This window comes from Sinohyriopsis cumingii, chromosome 10 (genome assembly GCF_028554795.1).
Source record: "Sinohyriopsis cumingii isolate HCF-2022 chromosome 10, ASM2855479v2, whole genome shotgun sequence".
NCBI classification, from domain to species: Eukaryota; Metazoa; Mollusca; class Bivalvia; order Unionida; family Unionidae; genus Sinohyriopsis; species Sinohyriopsis cumingii.
In genome coordinates, this window is record NC_142970.1 from 52,979,275 (window position 1) to 52,999,602 (window position 20,328).

Consider the following 20,328-nt stretch of genomic DNA (forward strand, 5'->3'; position numbering starts at 1 on the left):
CTATTATCAAGATTAATAATTCATGTTTCAACATTGTTTAGTTGTTTTGGTAATTGATCACGCATAAAAGCACCTCTGAAATCTTTTATATTTAATTTTTTGGCAGCATCAAGTACATCAAAATTTGACATTGGGCGGATTAACGAATTGTTCCTGGAAGTTGCAGATCTTTTCCGTATCGATAGGTGCTTTCTAGTATTCCTAGACCCCTTTCCTTTTTTATTCTCCCTCCTGTTATTTTGTCAGCCAGCTTTTCACCAGCACGTCAAGCAACAACACTTAAAATACCAAGTGCAGCTGTTTTTGAAATGGTTGGAGCTGTAGCGGTTATTAACGCCAGTAAAGGTGCAAGAATTGAAAATATACCACCCGTTTTAATTGAAATATTTATACCGTAAGCAGAAGTATTGAGTTTAACTCCTATTCCTGATTGTTTGACGCTATTGAAATGTTTAAATTCACGTTAGTCAGATATAATGTATTCGGACCACCTGCGATTTGTTATTTTTTTAAGAGATTTTTTGTCCCATAGTTCTTTGCTGAACTTTATTGAAACTCTGACCGGGAGTCAGACTGACACTAACATGATGATATGACCTTTCTAAATATCGTGGGTGATTTAATTACATGTTTTCTACTGGAGTATCAACAACTCTCATTCGCCAACCAACACCTTCAAGTAACATTGATTTGTCGCTGAGTATAACAACAACTGCTCTGTAATTAGGAACAGTTCCAGCGTTTCTATTTACTCGAGCTCGAAAGTGAATATCAACGACGGATTGTCTAGATAAATCAAGATGTTCCAGCGAATAGTAATAAATATGATACAGATTTATAAAATCTAGTTGCGATATTTGCAAACCAGTATCTACATTTTGATCACTTCCCATAAATGTCATTAACTGATGATATGCACGTGCCACATGATTTAATTCAAAATTTAATAATATATCTTCAATACGTTCTTGATGTCCATTTATCCTCAATGAAACTTCAGAAACTAAAACGTTTGTTAAATATCATTGGACTTTCTTCTTGTGAGATTACTCTTTCAGTATTTTGAAAAACAATGAAATTCCTTTGCGCAGATACACCATCCTGAGATGTTATATGACACGTGAATAAACCATTAACGGTACTTTGAACACTCTCTGTAGTTGTTGTTAACCATGATAATAATAATGTAAAACCTAAATCCATAAAAGATAATAATTTGTGTTCTTCGGCAAACGTTGGAGTCATTACCGGCATCCACAACGAAAGTTTTGTTAGTAATACTTTACCAGCACCAACGCCAATACATTCTCGCCAAATGTCATCATCATCAGTAGCCTTTATTACAAGTACAACTCTATGCTTGGCCCTGAAAATAACCTTACTAAATTTTCTACAAAATCCAAACATGAAAGACAGTGTAATCGGCCCTGAAAATCTTTTATTATCTCTTAACATTGATTGACATGTTGTTAAAAATACGTTTAAGCATTAACGCTAATCATTACATTTTGCACACCAACATTGTCTTTGCCAGCATGGTTCAATGGTCGTCCTATATTATAATGGCTGTTGTCAGGAAAGTTAGAAGTGTCTTTAGTAAACATCATTGACGGGCCAGTTGATCTTGTATAATCAACAGAATACCTTGCTAGACCTATAATTGTTGTATCAACGTCGACGTCCTTTTGAATATATTCAATATTAATTTCCATCAATCATGTATATAGCACTGTCAAACATAGCCATGGTGCAATTATTAACGAAACTAATTCTATCATTGCCATTATTTTCTGTATTAACACATCCTGTAAATAATCTTCGACAAATATCCGATATTTCATTAATAAGTTCTGGAGAATTATTTCCTACGCGTTTTCCTCCGATCAGAATTTATAGTTAGTGAACATCGGCAAGAATACTTCAGGACAAGTAATAAGACTACTTCCTTGAGTAGAAAAACCACTTCCAGTTGCGCCTCCTTCCTCACTTATTGTTTCATCTGCTTTTCTCTTCCGAAATCTTAAGGATGATCTTTCTACTTTTGCTTTGTTAAGTTGCTGCTTTATTCTTTCTTCCTTTTGTCTTCTACTTTTTTGTTTCTTTAATATAATCATATACTTTATTCTCAAAGACCTCAAACTCATAAAATCTTCCTTAGGATTTTCAGAGTAGCAGCAGCGATACGATATACATCTTTTCTCCAATAGCAGCTTTTAGAGTATTATATACTCGAGTCTTACATACTTATCTCTTTCATGATATCCAAATGAGGTAATATCGAGTATTTGTTATGGGTCTTTGATAGCGTCAATACCTTTAGGCGTGAATTTAAACATAATTTTAGTTCTGAATCTTGACAAAGGTTTAAGTTGAACTTCGGGTTCTGGTTGAGGAGGTTGTTTGGGAGGTGGTTGAGCTACTTGAAGACGGCCAGCAATATCAACAGGCAATGTTTCAAGAACTTTTTGAGTCGCCTCAGTTGCTGTAACAATTTTTTTTGTTGGTTCGACAATCGGATTAAATAACTGTTATGAATATTCTGCAAATTCAACTTGAGATTCTTGACGTTCCTGTAGTTTTCGTCTGACAGAATCACGGACCGGAAGATATTTCTTAATTGCTTCAAATCTTTCTCTAGCTAATCTAACCGTATAAGACTGTATAGCTGATATAATAATTATTTAATTACAACAGCAGAGACGGTTCAACCTCAATGAAACATCCGGTGGATAAACGAAACATACATACAAATTTAAAAAAAACACAAACGACAAAGATAAAGTAACAAAATAAACTAACCCAGTTAGCGAAACTCTCGGTAAAGTTAGAAGCCTTGGTTTCGGCGTCATTACGTTTATAGTTTTCATTGTTTTCGTATGAGGTTTTAGTTTTGAAAATTACGTTTCAGCAAAAGGTCTGTTCACCATGCTTGCTGCTTACGCCTTTAACGTGTTTACATCCCAGGATTACTATTATTGTAATTTAACTCATTCATTTTCTTATTGACCTTGCACAGACCATCATACATAATCTGACGAAAATTTGGAAGAATGAGCAAGTAAGACAGAACTCCATCACCAGACTGAAACATTATCTCCATTGCAGCTCTGTCAAACCTTAATTTCTCTTTGGACTTGAATTGATGGAAGTCTAATTTAAGATAGCTTGCTGGAAAAGTCCAGACATATAATTTTACCCTTGATGACATCGGACAGATCTGGGAAGGCCAAATTGAGTATAAAATCGTTATCGAAGCTTGTATTATTGTTTCAGTTTTCATATTCCTCAAAGGAATTGCCTCTGGGAACCTTGGTGACGCACACATTACGGTCAACAAGTATTGGTTACCTGACTTGGTCTTATTTAAGGGACACAATCTACCATTATTCTGCTAAATACTTCGTCAAATGCTGGAATAGGTTACGAATGAGCCTTAGGTATCATAAGGTTGGGTTTTCATACCATTTGACAAGTGTGACAAGATCTGAAGTATTTACAAACATCACTTTTAATGTTTGGCCAATTGAAGTGATTCAATATATTGAGATAAGTCTCATTAGTTCCTAAATGACCAGCTAAAGGAATTTCATTGGACAGGCTAAGAATTAGGAAATTCCAAAACAGACCCAAATAAAAGTATTTACTTCTTAAATTAATAATACATCGGATTTTCAACCCATACATATAGAGAATAATTTAGCTATGAATTGTTTGTTTACAATGAAAAAAATAAAAAAGTAATTTTGGGTCAAGCCGAAATGAATTCAATTTTAAACAAGATCAAGTCCAACATACATTTTGCAAGGGGATGTAATAACATAATGTAAAAAAAACCTCAGAAACAAAGCAAATTAAATATACATAACAATTGTCATTTAATTTCGGTTTCAATCAACACTTATGAACACACTAGTTATCCATCATTTCCGAATAAAATTGCGACCCCAGTACAATTACTAATTGAAAATATTATTACTATATTCAATTATGATTGTTTTTAAAATGTTGTCCTATGAGACTGTCTTTACTATGGAAATGTCTCCCCGTCATCCCACCCACTCACCCAAAATAAATCAAAAAGATAATAACAAACTATAGAAGGGGAGGAAGATTTATAAGACCAAAATTATTATATGTTGATGCATAAAAATTGGTAAATTATAAAGAAGGGAATCAATGGCGCCATATCACTCAATGTGAGGATAAAATAGTATGAAAAATAAAGCTCAAACAAAATGCGTGCTAGTATATATGTATGCATATATATATATATATATATATATATATATATATATATATATATATATATATATATATATATATATATATATATATATATATATATATATATATATATATATATATATATATATATATATATGAATATATGTATGCTTGTATATATGTATGTATTTATGTACGTATGTACGTATGTATGTATGTATGTATGTATGTATTTATCTATGTATGTATTTATACATGTATGTATGTATTCATTGAAAGACAGTTGGATACTTATGCCAATGGAAGGATTTAAATATCCACGTAATTTACAATGCAATATGGCTGAAAAATGATTTGTTACATTTAATAGGTGTCCAAGGCAAACTGCACACATGATGTACATTTCAATGCTGTCAATTCACTCCTGCGTTATATGGATACCTACAGTAGTAAACATCTGACTTGAGTCATAATGACATATTTAATCTGTGTCATGTTATCAGTCATGTTTGATTTAGCAAGGGCGTGACAGAGTAAAGTCCATATTAAGCTGATTTGAAGGTGCTAGTACGACACTGTTAGACTAGCATTCGATTCACAGCGTCCATACTGTTTTATAAGGTATTGTAATTTCTATTATCTTTAGATCTCAATGCAACCACAATATCTGAAAATTTCTCTTAACTTTCAAAATGGAATATGTAATTCTTACGTTTAGACATACATTTATGTTAGGTGTTTACTACTTGACAAGCATCCTTTTCAGCATTTATTGCAAACTTTAGCATGGTCTTGTCATATAGGTATAGGGTTCATGCATCTTGTTTGTTTTATCAGGATGAATTTCGGTGTGTGCATCCAGCATGCAGTTGTCATTCCACCAGACTCGCACGTGATCCTTAGAGACCTAGACCGATCAAACGTTTGAGAAATATCTCATATTTTCATGCTCTTTTCCTTCTTATGTTTTTGAGCGAATGATATTGTGGATCAAGTGCTCTGATCTGTATTTTAATGTAGGTGTAAAGAACAGTTCACTGTATTGGACATAAATATTTCTAAATTTCTTTTATATGCTATTTAATGTTTTAAAAATAAAAACTTAGTATCTAATTCTAAAATAAACAAATCTGAGCTGGTATCGAACAAGACCGCTGAAACGGTCGTTAATAGTTCATAAGTATATGACACATTGAGGTATACATAACGTGAAATGATATACGAATATCAGTAGCAAGTAATACAAAGCATCTCAACAGCAATTAATTTATTCGTTGTTGCTAGATTGGCAGTTTAGGACAAACCTGATAAAATCCAACCATATCAACTGAACTAACATCTGTATAACCGTATTCAGTATTCCATAATCCACAGTGCCCATATTTGACACAGCTGAGTCGTATTTATTTAAAAAGATCCAATCGTTTTTGGTTTGTTTCCGCGAATTGTTCTTCCTAGAAAAATGTAGAGCATCTGAAGGAACAGTAAAACAATTACTCAGTAATTGTTCAGTATCGTCATGGGTGCATTTTGACGCACGATTTTTTGATTTTTCATGGAGATTATGTACGATAAAAACGCCTTTAAGCCGTACAAATGATCATAATTTCCATTATCTGAACTTTGAAATAACCACACTGATACATAATCATTCTTACTGATTTCGTTAATAAAATCAAATATCTCTCCTTGATACAATTTAACAGTTCGATTTCGTGGAAATATTGTCCACGCATGCACATTGTGATCAATACTTTCAAACTAAGCTCCTTTCGATTCATACTTTGCTTCGTATAAAATCTATCCGGTTGTTGTTCTTAACATTATCGAGACTTTTAATTTTTTTAATTAAGCGAGGTCTCTGACAGATGCTCAGGTAAATTTAACTATTTCTCCCCACTTGTTTATAATTTTACGTCTTTTATCCGTTAATCCGTTTCCACGCATCGCGTTTATAAAATGTTCCGCTATTTGGTCGGTTATACAATTTGTTTTGTTGAAAATTTCATCGATTTTAGATTATTAACGCTGGGTTTATGATTTATCGGATAAATTCCGTAAATAACCACGGTTTGTCAATACCAGTCAACAATCCTGGTTTTGAATTGTTACTTAATACGGCAACTTTTTTCATTATGAAGGACAGGGTCAAGTTTGTTACTGATAATCTAAGTATTGTTTATTTCTGCTAATACAATAAACTTTACTCTGAAAAATATCTTTGATCTTCGAAATAATGAATAATCGTTGCCGCTCCTTTGTCGCTCATTGCAGCATCGCCAACTTGGTCGAAATCATCGGTTTTGCGTATGATTTTGAACGTCGACCACACATGAGATGAACCATCCTTGCTAAATTATTTGGTGGCGTCAAGAATAGTATCAATCAAAACGTTTGTTCGTTGGATCAACCAGATCTCGAATCGGTAAGTCGGGGGATATACTGCCAAGATTAAATTTATTTCAGAAGGCTTAATTTTAATCTGTGTCAATTCGTTCACATCATAGTTAAGACAAATATGTATTTAAATTGATATTATATATATAATGATTCAAACAAAGAACAAATGCATTTTTCTTATGATGGGCTCTATAACTCCTTCTGACAAAGCTTGTGTAAACGAAATTTGCGGGTATCATTTACAAAATGTACGAAGAGGGAGTTTAGGACCTCAACCGTGTCAGAATTGTGGTGTTGGAATTATAGGAAACAGGCAATAATGTGTGCAATGTGGTGCTAAAAATACAGAGATCAAAAGATATTATCATTAAAATAACAACGACAATAATGACAAAGTTATAAGAAAGGTTGATGACTATCTGCAAGATTTACAGACAGTAACTTTGACAAATAGTCATTTAAAAAATGATATTATTAAATACAAAATGGAGCTAAAAGAATTTATGAAAAATCCTATCATCAAGAATTATGAATCATCTCGTGATGGGATCATCAGGAACTGTCGACTAAAAAAACCTGTCGGTTATGTTAATAGTGCTACTGGTTATCTAATGTTTGTTGCTGATGGAAAGAAAAAGTATCACTCAAAAATTTATTTAAGAATGTTATCGAGGAGTACTCGAAGACGGTCTTGTGTTCGATCAAATTCATGGAGAAAAACTCAATAACCTTTTAGATAATTTGCTAGCTGTCACACAAAACCAAAATTGCAAAATTTGTAAATACTGGGAGATATAAAACAATAGCAAAAAGGCAGTTAAATCTACACTGGGGACGAAATGATATTTCACTCAATGAACTCAGCTGGCAAATATTTTGATATTGACATTCCTTCGGTTCAGCAACTCTATTTTCTCTAAGAAATATAAATAAAATATAATTTTGCATTATTCTTGAAGGTAGATAACTCTGTCTCTCTCCGGTAGAGTAATTAAGTAGTTATGCCGATTATTCTAATATTACATAACTACATTTCATTTTTTGTCATCATTCAGTAATTAATTAATTATGATATAATCGTTATTTCATCAATATTAGGTTAATATTGTTTTTGTTGAAACTTCGGAATAAGACGGTATAAAAGTTCAGTATTATTGAAGACATATATCTCTGTCAAGCTAAAACTATCTCCGGCACATTAATTCAATAGTTACCATCTTATCGCTACGTTACTGATCTCTCAAGAAGGGGGATAACTCTTTCCACGGTAGAGCTTAATTTTCTTTGTATCATCCTAATTAAATTATTAACCATCTGTGTTATAACTAATATCAGTTTAGTAACATAATCTTATAATAGTTCAGATTAATAGAAGGGTATTTGTACTTTGGAACTTAAGGCAGAAAACAGATCACACACAAGCCGTTACATGTACAATACAGTTCAGTTATTTCTAGACCGTTCTGTTATGTAGAAATATATATACAATTATTTTATACAGTTTGCTTAGAAACAGAAATAAATCCACGCTGTACTTTTACAAAGTGTTGTATAATAATCATCTGAAGCAATCCAGCATAGATAACTTAATAATAATTTCTGAAACATATCTGTAAGATGTGTACAGTGGTACAATGTTAGAAATTCGATTCTCATACTCGAGGTCCGGTGATCAAAACCCGTGACTGACAACTGTCGACGGTGTTTACAATCGCGGGTTTTCTTTATAAGATGGGGGTCCTCCCCAAAGCTCGTACTTTAACAGAAAAAACTCCATCCCCTTCATGTCCTCACGTGGTGGGTTTTCCTTTTTCACTTTCCCATGGTTGATTATTGGGGGTATGTGCAAATATATGTTGAACGTAGAGAAGGCTGCCGTATATGTAGTGTGCCGTCCTTCAAATTAAGATTATATGTATTGTGCCGTCCATAGAATTAAGATTATATGCCATGATTCTATGTGGTATTCCTGACTGAAACATTGTCATAACTGAACCACTGTTATGACACTATGTGGTATTCCTGACTAAACCATTGTCATGACTGAACAATAACTGAACCATTGTCATAACCCTATGTGCAATTTCTGACTGAACCATTGTTATGACTGAACCAATATTATAACCGAACCATTATCATGACACTATCTGGTATTTCTGATCTGAGCCATTGTCATGAGTGAACCATTATCATGGCTGTGTGTGCTATTCCTAACTGAAGTAGAATGAAAAATGTATATAGAGCTGTACATATCTTAATACAATGCTGTAAATGTGCTACTATATGTGTTGTTTCGTCCTTAGAATTAAGATAGTATATACGCTATAAATAGTTTAATACAATATATATATATATATATATATATATATATATATATATATATATATATATATATATATATATATATATATATATATATATATATATATAATGAATTACATACTAAACAACTATTTTAGATCTGCGTGCCATTTCGAAAATGTTCCCTATATGATGAAATACCAATGAATTGTCTTGTCGGCCTACAAATCTAATTTACAATGTCTAGTAAAGTTTCAGATCGTTTCAGATGTTCAAAAACGGAAATGTGACATATCTAAGTATATAAGACCGTGCTAAACCTGAATTACTTTTCTGTCCGTAGACAAGGGTGGCTGAGTGATCTAAAGCACTTACCTTTATAAATCAAATACCTCACCTTTGACCGCGTGGCTCTGAATCTTTGCTCAATCAACGTGGGAACGTGAGAAATCTTGCCAGTAGAGTCCCTTGGGCCGGTGGTTCTAACTTGGATTTTTATGTTCTCTTCCTCAACCAATGTTATTGTTCAAACATGTATTGTACAATTAGGATACTCTCCAGAACATGTGTTATTTGTACCTAATACCTTGCAAAATATGTCACAACTAAAAGTAAGTGCAACGGTTGTAGCTGCCTTTGAGCTGTCTCTGAATCATTCACCTTATTTTCTTTTTCAGTATTATGTTCTTTTATTTCTCCCCATGTATATATATATATATATATATATATATATATATATATATATATATATATATATATATATATATATATATATATATATATATATATATGTGTGTGTGTGTGTGTGTGTGTGTGTGTGTGTGTGTGTCTTTAATCATTGTACGGAAGAAAAGTGATAGTAAATATCAATGATGCTTTTCAAGTATTTAAAAATTATAAGAGTATTTCTATTTTTAACATCATTTTTTTAAATTTCATTTTGGTCAAACATCTTACGATCGGCTGCTTTATGCTTATGTTGCTGCTGTGTATCTCATTCCTTAATGCGCCTCCTCTGCTTTTAGCTGCTTTCCTCCAAATATAGAGATAGATTATGAGTGTCACAAACGCGGTCAGTAACAAAAGTAAAGAACATAATCTCCCCATGAAAATTGCAATCCACAGTGGAATATCAGTTTGATTAAAGATAAGTAAAAGGCCATTTTGGTGATGGCGGCGACACAAAACGGGTAATCTGAAGGAACTCAGATGGTCTGAATTTGTATGCTCGTTAGAGATTAGCGCAAATGAAAGCATATCAAAATTCGAATAAGTATTAGATGATTACAAAAAGGTGTCCTCTCGCAAAACAACATACGTGCTCTCCACTGCCCTGCTATTGTTTGAGTGACTTCGACTATGCTGAAATTAGGCAAAATGTTAGTTTTTGATGAAACATATCACACAATCCTATCATACCATGTAAATTTACGTTCCAGTATACAAATAATGAAGAATAAATAATAAGAATAATAAATGGTTTGCACTTTAATTTATCGCTAATCTGGGGGAAAAAATTGGCCCTTATTAAACCGGGCCCTTGCATCTGAAAACAACACTAATGTATGATTCTATATATATCATTATATTATCGTTTATTTTCGCTAAATTCAAAAAGAATGTTTCTTCCTCGAACTGTGATTGTGATTTGGTCTACTCACTAAAAACAAGGAAAGTTTTTCGTTTAATAAGGATATTATAATTTGTTGGAACTTGATGGAATTAACATGATTCTAATGAAAGACTTATTCAACATTCAAGCAACAACAGACATGTTAAAGATAATTTCTCAAAATTAATAAAATTCATATTTGTATGAAGTTCATAAAATGAGGATAATAATAACAATGTTATTACATTAGCAATTGTGGGGAAACGGGTTCGATTTTACAAATGGTCACGTATTCATTGGCAAACGAGTAGTTTGAGATACGGTCAAGTGAAGGTGATTGACATGCTTATCGTTTTATGTATCCATAGTTTGTTTGTCATTGCTCTCGTATTGTACCGTGTGGAAACATAAAGCGCACAGATAAGGAAATGGTAGTTAACACAATTACCAATGCCAGTTAGGCAGCGCAACTGTGAATAACTTCACCTCATGAAAATACAATGGGCTTAAACTATTCTTCATTAATAACGATTTAATAAGACCGTACTTCATCTTGAAGAGAGCATAACGATCCATTTGGTCGACACCTCTCTCTAAAGACTGAGCGTGATCACTGTACGTTAGAGCGGTTGATGATATATCCATCAAACTGCGGGTTCGGGGATATTTAATCGGACCACGCTTGCATGTCGTAAGAAGCGCCTAAGGGAGACAACACATTTTATCTACTATACATCTCGTGGTGGCATTCACTCTAAGGTCTTGGGACCATTAAAAAGAGTTTTATATACAAAGATTGACTTTGTATTATAAGCATTGTGATATGCTTTGCCACTATCTTTGCTTTGTATTCCTTTCTTGGGGTGCCTAAACTTACTCGGAACTGCATATCCATGATTGTGCTTATGTGCCACTAGATACATATACTTACACCGAAAACATGCACTCGGTTTATTATATCTGGTTTGAATATCGACATATCGGTTATGTTTGTAATACACTTGTAAAATCCGTTATCTAGTGTCATTAGAAATGTTTTATAAAGGGAACTAAATTGATAATTGGACGAAATGTCAGGAATTAAATGAGGCAAACGTATATTTTCCTAAACTAACGAAGCTTATGCAATCTAACTGAACACATACAAACATACGTACATAAACGTGCGTACGTATGTGCGTACATGCATGCATGCATTCATCTATGCATCCATCCATTCATCCATCCATCCATCCATCTATACATAGTATTGTACTCATGTTACTGATAGATGATCACAAGGTAAATTGCGTTAGGTTGGTTGATTGAAATGCATATGTCGCTGGAACCTTTTCAATAATTAACGCAACAGAAGATAAGTATGTTAAGTATGATACTTTCCGAAAGAATCAATTACCAATCTCTTTTGCCATGCATATTTTGAATAAACATTTGGGTTTAATAATTTCCTATTTAATACATGTGTAGGTTAAAGGACGAGAAGAAAATTTTCAATTGCCGTCTTTAATAATAATGGTTAGGTAATATACAATAACACACATGCTAAAGGCATTTATCTTGTTAGCTTGAAGTATATTACGTTGTGTTGTAGAATATTTAATAATCAAAATGCATGAGAGGAAGATGCATACAGTAGAATTGAAACATTTCATCTACTCATCCGAACACTGCTTAATATTTGCAGTGATCTTAAAACAATTGCAGTGTAAATGCAGTACTGACTACCACATTGTTTCGTTAAGAATTTCGGAATCTTGCATTTAACGAGATTTTAAATAGATGTTTGGTAATTATTAATCTTTTACATATTATACATAAGTGTTTTTATACAACACAATTACTCATTTATATCACATGTGTGCACAATTACAGGTGTATAAATATGAGGAAGGAGGAGTGGAAGTTTAGTTCTAGTTATCCTATCAGTACTAGCCAGGCATACGAAATGAAAGAAAGGAAAACAATAGAGATAGATCTAGGGAGTGTTGTTGAAGGTTGAGAGGTGTGAAGTTTGAAATTTTCAGCTTGTCCTCGAAATAAATTGTCCCTAACGTTCTATTACAAGTCCATTTGTGTAAAGTTCCAATAGAATTCACGTGGTATTGCACATAACTTCCGATACTGAATGTGTTGATGTGCCAGTGGTAGTGATGTAGCTAATGAGCCACTGGCCTCGAATGTAGTGATGTGTTAACAGTCTTTTGATGTATCACAATAAAATAATCCAAAATGGCTTTATCTTAATGCACTGCAGTTCTACATTATTGGTTTAATCCAAGAATAAAATTGAGCACTTTGTAATTCCAGGGAATAATAATTTGAATACATAAATCCACACAAAATATAAGCTGAATACAACAATAAAGAATAATAGGTTAGCAAGATTATATAACGCTCTACTTGACCTAGGTTGCAATTACCATTTTCTGACAATAATCTGTCGACTTAATCGGAACTTTCACTCTGAAAGTTTCTAAGTCACAATCACGAAAGTATCTTTAAGCCACATATATAAGGATTTCAGTTTATGTTTATGTCATCAAAGTTATATGACAGGCTTAGATAAGGAACGATTTTGACTCCCATGTTAGATATAAACTTAAAAGATTGTAAAAGAATTCTCGAGGGTCGGTGGTTCTTCCCGGGGTTTTCCCGGGTTCTTCCTCCACCATTAATACTGGCCGCCATGCATAGCCTATCGTGTGCTGCAAATGGCGCTAAACCAAACAACAACAACAAATATATATATATATATATATATATATATATATATATATATATATATATATATATATATATATATATATATATATATATATATATATATATATATATATCAATGACTATATGGCCACTTTGATATATATATTTTGCCATACTTCTGCTTTATCGAAGTCCTCAAAAACTAACCGCGCAATCGAGAACATGTTTATATTTTCACAGAAGACACAGATGCAGATGAGGGTTGCATTTTTTTATATTTATCTTTATCTTTGTTTCTGATCACGTCTTGGGACAGTCTTTAAATAAACGTGAGCGGTGGGATAGGACTATGTGCATTATTATACTAAAACCGTCTGAAAGAAAAGGAATGATGATACAAAATAATGATTACCAGATTATATGTTCCTTACTTTCATCATTTTAATAAGCATTTATTGTTTTTATGGGCTGTGTATAGTATATTATACAATTGTCTGAATTCATAATCTTGAACTCCTACAAACACTATCAGTATATGAAATAATCACACCCATACCATCTATGAATGTACTGACATACGCATTGAATCAATTTAGTATACACATGTTTTAGTAACTTTATTAATTTATTTAAATGTGATGAATTACTTCAGTACACTTGTTCGCAATATCCTATGCAATAAAGAAACTGACGACTAGTTCTTGGTCGGCAGCTGACTATAACACGATCAAAATAAATTTTATTGCAGTAGATCTCGAAGGACTATTTATTGAAGAATGGGAATTTATTGTACGGTTATGCATTTATTCTACTTTTAATGCAAAGGCATCTACATAGTAAGTAGCAGATTTTGCACAAAACTTGTTACCAAAAGCAATCTCACAAGACATTACAAAATCGTTGTATATTAGTGTGCCCAACACTTTGTTACCACATGAGTGGTGTAAAAGATAACGTGCTTGACTTAAATAATGCAGCAGTTTGAGCCTCTCTTTGTTCGTATTATCTGCCTTGAATTGTAACTTAAACTTTTATGTGTATTGTATCCTAAATTTGTCGAAATCGCCTGTTTAATTTTTAAAAAATCCAAAGTTTATTCGTCTTTGTTGTCCTTTATAAATGTCCAATAGCCACGTTCAATTTTCTTTGGTATTTCCCTTTTCACTGTGCTGTCCTAATATAAAAATATAATTGCAATTCTTATTTTTATAGTCAATGTTTCTAACAAAATATTATCATATCATGAAAGAGAAATATGCAGGTGGTTCTGTTCATTTCACTTGAAGTATAATATTCCTAAACCGTATCATTTATTAATTTTGTTTAACCAAATCAAAATATTCAGTGATCATCAATAGTTAAATTTCCAATGTCCTTTTGCCTCTGAACATTTAAACATTCACATTCATAACAATAACTGAATTATCAATCCTATATAATTGCAAAACAAATGCGTCATATGTAGTCATATGAATATGATCCAATATACTCTTCCTCACGGTTGATGTTTGCCTCCTCCAGACAGACAACCTGATATAGATGTTTGGATTAAGTCATATATATATATATATATAAATTTATATATACATATATATATATATATATATATATATATATATATATATATATATATATATATATATATATATATATATATATATATATATATATATTCGTTCACATCTTTTTTTAATCGCTGAGTTTTCAATTGTCAAAAGCGAAACTTTTTTCCTTTTGCTTTCTAAAACGTTAGGATTATCATTATAATTACAAACTCACTAATTCTAAAAACTTGTCATTATCTATGATATCTAAATTCAGTATCTACCTTAACTGTTACATCTCTCTCTCTCCCTTTTTCTCTCTCGCTCTCTATTTACTCTCTCCCTCTTTCTCTCTCTCTCTCTCTCCCTCTTTCTCTCTCTCTCTCTCTCTCTCTCTCTCTCTCTCTCTCTCTCTCACTCTCTCTCTCTCTCTCTTTCTCTCTCTCTCTCTTTGAAGTACAAGGTCGGCAATATTTCTGAGAAATGTTGAGATCCAGGCAAAATTACAACGCTGCTGGCAATGTATATAGTTATACCTTCCCCCCATTTAACAGCCCAACATGTTTAATCGGTATTCGTGCTACTATATAAGCATCTTGAAAAGCTACTACCAGTAAAGTTATTTAACACGATTATAAATAGCTGTTCATGTTAAAGGAAGGATCTTACAGTCTCCTGACATTAGTGATTATCTATCACATTAGTAGAAACATTATATATAAATGTTCGTTAAAGAAACACAATTAGTAAAGATCTGGTATTTACAATCCGTATGGCACACAGACTCACAGGGAAAACAAACAACCGTTATAAGACCATTCATCTTGCGTCAGTTCATTTTAGAGATAATGTTGCATTAAACAGTTAACATTATTATTAATATATACTAGTTTAGTGAAACAAAATGAATGGATATTTGAAAAAGGAAACATTGATGGATGGATATGTTAAATAAGAAAAACGAAACATGGCAGTAAGTGGCAGTCTGCCGAAATTTAGAACAAAAAGACTGCTAACAAGAAAAGGAAGGTAATCTAAGAAATATAATTCTTACTCACTCTAACAAAGTCTTATGGAGAATTAAACTGAATCGGGTTAGTGAACCAATCGGCACAACAAAAGCGATTGTAAAGCATGGATGGAAGCATACATTTATGTATTGTATGAGTGAGAAATAAAGACAGAGATAAGCGGAAACATCAGTACATTTATATATGACGGAATGAATTAGTGTAAGAGAGTTAATGAATCGATGAACAAATGATATAATAGACGATTTAAAGAATTAGTCAACGCAATAATGAAAGAACCTATAAAATAGGTATTAAAACGACGAATCGCATAAAAGATTATGAATGAAGAGTTGAAAGATTTTCATACGCTTCAATTATTAAAATATGTTCATCGTTCTATATATTTCTCTTTGCAATTTCATAAGATCTTTTGTGATTTTGCGATTGTTTAGTGGATACAGACATTAATGTAACCCATCTTGGTTATTTTATTGTAACTTTTCATCATTTTCCTTTCTATTTTAAATATGACTATCTTTTTTAGGTTTCGAACGCAAATATAGGAAGTGCTTTGTGATATTAAAACTCTCACATTTAATATCGCTGATGTTTCTATCTTTATTGATTTTGTGCAGGAAAGGAATTGATGATAATACTCTGACATCGGAAGTGACATACTGAAGTGTGTTAATCACTCAACAGCGTTGAAAGATGGCAGGTACAATTATTTCGAGTCAATTGTTCTTTATTAATATATGCGTGCTTTATATTTTTGAATATATATCCATTCTCTACATTTCATCAGAAATGTGTTAAGGGCACATCTAATGTTTCCCAACCATTTTTCAGCCATGTTAAAACAATTTCCTTTCTATCGAATTCGAAGCCTATAAACTGCCAATACAAATTTAGTATTAAGTCATGTCGGTATCATTAGGCAAAGTACTGTATAGCAAAAGTGCGATTAGTGGTTTATTGATGAAATCTTTCCATAAAAATTTGCAGAAGCCTGTGGTAATGAACAAGAGAGTGAGGACGAATTGAGCGAAGACAGTGATGCCGACGACGGCGACGACAAAAAAATATTCTCTGACCAAGAAATCAAAGACAATTTCCGGGTCGACTTGATGTATATGGAGAGAAAGGATGAGTGGTCTCATACAGCTTGTCTTCACTACTCGCTTTTTTTTAATTCTCAAACTGGACATCCCATAATTAAGAGTAACAAGCTGTTCAATTCGGGGAATGAACACGTAGAAATAAAACTATTGAGTGATCTGCAATGTGCATTCGACAATTGTAGAGATAGAGAGCTAGCGGATATGCTTGAGCATCTCAGCTTCTTACCTACAAGATCTATAGAGACTACGATGATGAAACTAGATCTCGAAATCATAATGAATTACTCACCGTGCAAAAAGTGTGCAGACAAAATTATAAACTTTTTTACGAAACAGGTTGGGAAGACTTGTGTTGTTCATATTAGTATAATATTTGGTACATTTTATCTTTTTTACCCAAAAGATGATAGAAACGAACATATTAAAGGTCTAGCTGAACTCCTCAATATGAATATAGCACTAAAGCTTGTTTGGGATTTTAAACCTTTGAGACAAAAGATTAGGGAACTTAAAATTGGATCTAAGGAAGACAGAAAGAAAAGAAGGAAAATGGACAGAAAATACATGAAACTAGTTATTGGTAAGGCTGAAGACATTAAATAGAATCCCTTAGCATATGAATAACAGAAACAACCAACGTTGCCTTAAGTGACAAGGATGGAACAATTCATCTGAAGGTATACAATTGTTTGCAGTAAATGGAAACTTGGCCAAAACATTCTAATAATTGCTACTTAGTTTGCAAACGTTTCAAAATATAAAATCCTTTGCTAATTTGGTAGTACAAGTTTTAAAGGCTGAATTATTAGTGGTTGTGTTGATGTTAGTGTTTGATGAGAGGTTTGAGGATGGTGGTTGGAGTGTGGGCAGCATTGGCAGTAGTAGTCCGAGCAGGATGTGGTGGAGGAGACGAGGAGAACCATAAGGAGGATTAATGAAGGGAGGGTACGAATAATAGTTCCATTTTCACATTTACTACTAGACAGACTGACAAAATGAATGAAGAAAAATCATATATACCTTAATCCTTATTCATTGTTTACTTATATTTCTTCTACCTTCATTTGCTTGAACAACTGCCATGAACACGGTACACATATCGGAACTGAAGTCATTTGAGCGATCCAGACGCGTATTGTTTGTGACAATAAAAGCCAGTCATATTAAATCAATTAGTCATAATACCGCTCGTTGCTATTGGGTTGCAGCCTTGTCTTCATTGTTTGATGGGATTGTTTATAGCAGCAGCTCTTTTCCGGGTGAATCAGAAACGTACTGCCTTTTTGGGATGAACACGTCCGTTAATAAGGGATTCAAAGGAAAGTTTTATTAAGTATCATACTACTATATAGTATTTTATAACTAGATAGGTATAGCAGAACAAATATACACATTAAAATTGTCTATGTTCACAAATGCTTGAAGTCCTATGGATTCAATTTCATGAAGATAATTTGTTATTGGGCTGAGCTGAAACCTGAGTTTATATCTATTATTAAATGTTCAGGTTGAGGACTTTACTTTGAATTACTTATCATATTATTTGCTTAAATAATGTTCTTAAGATATTACTAAAAAAATTATCTTTAAATAATTCATTACACTCATGTAGATTATTTCTGTATGCTGCCTTCAGTTTTATTTCCGTTGTTTGATACATCCAATTGAGAAAAAAAAACAGAAGGTCACTGTAAAGAAGTCAACAGAAAGACTGATTACATGAAAATAATAACGTTATATTTCGGAGCTGATACTATACTTCATAATCTTTGACATTCGTTATTATTTTCCGCAGTGGTACATTTTATCTGGTTGAATGGGACTTTAAGATTTTATCTACAAATGTTTGTCAAAGATAACATTCCTTTATGAATTAAAGTATTTTCAAATTTCCTCTTTTTCGTCTCTCTATTGACAATCATCAGAGAGACTCCCAACAATCATTCAACTATTTTATAATATATATATAGAAATATGCCCAGGCCACAACGTTGTCTCTTTATATTTAGAGGTGTCGCGGTGGCTTATTGGTTAGCGTGTCGGAATCCACATCGAAAGGATGCACGTTCGAAGCGTAAAAATGGGATTAGCATGGGTCTGTTTCCATGGTGTGCCCATTGAAATAGCTCTTTACTCCAATTGTCTTGACACTAATAAACTACTTGTGTTGATGTGTCATCAAAGAAAAACTACACTGTTGATATTCCGACCCAATAATACCCAGGCTTACTCCAGTCAACAAGTTTTTATTCATGAGGTGTAAAATTTAATGAGTTTATATAACGATGTACTTTATTTAACAACTATCTTTGAATTGCTTATTTATGCTTAATGCGATGATCCATGCGTGCCATGAAAAAAAAACAAGATTTTATTGACGTGTAAGAGCATCGATCTTACGAAAACGGTCACGAACGTTACGTTTTATTATCTCGTATTTTTTTAAATTGAAGAATGGGGTATACTAACGTTTAACTGATCTTTTCATTTTATTTCGTAGACCGAGGGCATTATTTACCAGCTATATTAAAGATTCAGGTCGGTTGATTGAAAATGGAGATGTTTCTGGAAAATGTGTAATAATTCAAACATAGAAGACAATTATGTTAATGATGATACTTTCACAACGAGAAGATTATCGATCTCTTTTGCCATAAATATTTAAATGAAAATTTGGTTTTATTAATTTTCAATCAACATATTCCGACCTTTAAAGACGAGAATAAAAGTTCAAATTTCTGTCTTTAGTGATATTGCTCAAGTAATGTACAATAACAAGCATGTTAAAAGCATTTATCTTGTTAACTTGAAGTATATTACGTTGTTTTACATAATACTTAAAAGAAAAAGACAAAAAACATGCGAGGAAGATGCATACCTTAGTACTGAAAATCTTGTACTCTTCCCATCCGAAAACAGATTAACATATGCAGTTGTTTTTAAAACAGTTGCAATATATACGAAGTACTGAATACCATATTGTTTTCTTTGAGAATTCTGAAGCTTGCATTTTAAGAGATTTGAAATATATATTTGGCAAGTGTTAATCTTGTACGTATTATACATTAACGTTTATACAACACAGATACTCGTTCATATCGCATGTGTTCACAATTACCCGTGTAGAAATTTGAGGAAGGAGGAGAACTAAAAGTTGTCGTTCTACTTATACTATCAGTACTAGCCAGACATACAAAAAGAAAGAAGGGAAAAGATAGATAAATGCATAAATCGGGTTAAGGACCGACCATTGAAATTATATTTATTTTTGTGGGGGTGTTGTTGAAGGGTGAGCGGCGTGAGTTTTTAGATTTTCATTTTGGCCGGGATATATTTTTCTTTCATCTCAGGATCGTTATATTTTCAGCTAATATATTAAATAAAGTAGGTTCTTTTATCTATGAAACGGA

At 32.6% G+C, this 20,328-nt stretch overlaps 2 long non-coding RNA genes across 2 annotated transcripts in view; both read left to right on the forward strand.

Moving 5' to 3' along the window:
• The window catches only part of LOC149790161 (uncharacterized), a 338,762-nt gene that overhangs the window by 93,097 nt on the left and 225,337 nt on the right, over positions 1–20,328 (forward strand). The gene's annotated exons all lie outside the window — the stretch shown is intronic.
• LOC149790163 (uncharacterized) lies at positions 4,697–18,810 on the forward strand. Its single transcript, XR_016424026.1, has 4 exons — positions 4,697–4,845; positions 6,499–6,649; positions 16,433–16,515; positions 16,803–18,810. It is a non-coding gene; the product is annotated as an uncharacterized LOC149790163 (long non-coding RNA).